Consider the following 3101-nt stretch of genomic DNA (forward strand, 5'->3'; position numbering starts at 1 on the left):
ATGATAACTCTTGCTTTTGCAATCATACAATTTAAATTATTAGATTAAAAGAATGGAGAAGTAGATCATAATTTCTTTTAGTTTGTAGTCTATTAAAAATATAAGGAAACAGTACTGTTAAAAGAAAATAAAACAAAAAATATAACACTATGAAAAGAAGAACAAGTCATCTGGAAAAATTAGGTATTGGAAGCATGATGAGACAACTTGGAGCGTGAAATGAGGTCATACGAAAGAGAGGACGCATAGGAGGAATAGTCCTTTGAAATGTGTTAGCTTAAGTCTGGCCTTTAATTATGCCAAGAAAAAGACAAATTTTCAATATAAACAGATGACCAGTCCCAATAAATAGGGAGATGATCAATATTAGTAGATGCAGAGCATGTACTCCCTATATGAACAGTCGTGGAACTTTTAATATGCCTTGTTTACTGAATATAAGATCTTCCTTTGATGTTTAGTGTCATGTATCTAAACAGTTTTAAATACTAAAGAAAACATATTTGAAAAGCAAGGTAGATAAAATCATCTGAGTTTATTTTTGAGTGGTTGATCCATAAATTTCCCTAGGGGTTGTCAGTGGGGTTTCATCTGGGTCCCTTCAGTGACTTTAGATACGCTGACTCAAGCTGAGGCTTCTCCAGAAGCCTCCAGACCCTGCTTGTTCAGAGACTGGACTTGGGTATTTATCACCACAGGGAAGGAAAAAAGAGAAGAGCAAAAGACTGCAGCTCACATGTTCCTTGAAGCACTGTTCATTATCATACATACAGAGTAAGTTCTTTTAAACCATATTTTATGTGTTGCAAATCAATTTACATATTGAACAGCACTGTAATAGAATGTAAACTTTCATTCTATTATAACTTAAGGATTATTGACTATGTTTTTCCCCTTGAGATATCTTATTATTTTGGTTAGAATATATCATTAATTAACAAAGATTTTATCACCACATTTTAAGTATTTGTTGCAACTGGCCAAAATCAAATACCTAAGTTGTGCTATCTTTATTTTATTTTTCCTATCTTTCCCTCTTCTTTCTTTCTAAATCCAAGGTAAAAAAAAAATATGCTTTTCAATAATCACAGAAGCACCTATTACTACATTATTACTTTCCAGTAGAACTCTCATTTCTACAAAGGTGCATTCTGCAAATATAAGTGGCTGGTAACTATTTTTGATAAAATGTAGATTCCTTAAATGTGTTTTCTTATTTCCTAATGGTTTACCAGACAGTGTAAGGGATGAACTCCAGTAGAAAATTAATAAAAGGAATACTGTATTGTACTCTTAATTTCACATTTGGGACTGTTAGCAGCTTCATCTAGCTATGAAGAAAAGTTATAGGATATTTTTTACTACTTGAGACAGAAGAGATGATAAATGTCAAACACTTAAGAGCATTATAAATAAATGAATGAACCATAAGCACTTATACATAATAAATTTCACAAAAATCTAAATTACCTAACTACTAAATAACCTAATACAGAAAACTGTTGTTTTCTAGAAGTGTTTGATTCAATTATTCCTAATAAGGAGAAATTTTCTTTTGCAAGTGTTAGATTGAATTTTCTTGAAGAAATTTGTCACTTGATTTTAGGGCCTCCATTTGTGAAATTAGATATTACTATATACTCTATAAATTTTTAGTTAATGAGAGATATTTTTACTAAGTAGTTGTGCAAATAGACCATAACTTCTGTAGAAATCTATATTTGGTGGCATACTAAAATCATTCAAGAAAATATTAACCATAGATTTCTTTATCTTACAAAAAGCTTAAGAATATTTAGAATATTAATCCTTTTAAAGACAAGCAAAATTAAGAAGAAACAATTTTATAAAAAATAGTATAGTTAATTCTTAGTCCCTTCCAAGTATGTGTTAGATCTATATGCCTATACAGCTTATTTATGAGTACATTTTAATTTTATTTTCACAATTCTAACAGGAAAATACTAGCATCACTATTTTTGCACATGGACTAATAGAAATAGAACTATGTAAGATATTCATGATAAAATGTATATCAGAATTCACTTAATTAACTCAGGGCACATAGTCACAGTGATGTCCTGCTTGTTTTGTGAATACAAGTGTAGATTACATTTTAGAGGTTAATGATAAAGATTATTTCCTAACAGAATACCTTTGACAAGATGAAGGAATACAACCTTACTGTGAAAAACTGAAGCTGAGTACTTGTTTCAACCCTTTTCATAGATTGTAGTGAGTCAAGGTGAACAGTTCTTTCCTGGCTGTCACATCCCTTTAAGGATGCAGATCAGTAGATTTTATTGATGAGCTTGCTCCAGGAGAGGTGTTTTATTTATGAATGAATTTTCACTTAGTATACATCAGAAGCTATTAACATTTGCACATCACATACTGAGAGTTCACCACCCTTTTTGTTCCGTTGAATATGTAGTTTTCTCCATCCTCTAAAATTACACTGACCACTGTGCTTTTTAGTTCAGCAAAGAAAGTAGTCTGTAAAAAGCACAACCTACAAATTGAACCCAGACTGTCAGCTATTAGGTTAAGAGGTCATGCAATTTATTCAAATCCTATCAAGTATTTAAAAGTATGAGGAGAATTTACTTTTCTTTATATTAAAAAGCTGGGCGTGGTGGCACACACATGTAATCCCAGCACTTGGGAGGCAGTGGCAGGTGGATCTCTGTGCGTTTGAGGCCACCCTGGTCTACAAAGTGAGTTCCAGGCCAGCTGGGGCTACAGGGAGACCCTGTCTCAAAAAAAGACGAAAAAAAAAGAAAAAACAAAACTTCAATGCCAATATGGGAATAACAGATGCAGATATTTGTGGAAATGCAGCTGAAGATGTAAATGTTCTGTATCTCCTTACATGAATATTTCCTTTGCTGGTATGTGGGACACGAGTACATTTGCTACTTAAGTTGACACCTAATGTGGCAGTTTGTAGAATGTGATTCTTACAGAGTATCTTCTAAAATTATATTTACCTAACACATTGAGGAAACCATGTGTTAACCCACAAGGAACAAGTTATTTAAGTTTTACTGAATTCAAGTGAAAGATTATAATTTCTCTTTTATTGATTAAAATTCCACTCA

Source organism: Nannospalax galili, unplaced genomic scaffold (assembly GCF_000622305.1).
Source record: "Nannospalax galili isolate Female #2095 unplaced genomic scaffold, S.galili_v1.0 scaffold593, whole genome shotgun sequence".
NCBI classification, from domain to species: Eukaryota; Metazoa; Chordata; class Mammalia; order Rodentia; family Spalacidae; genus Nannospalax; species Nannospalax galili.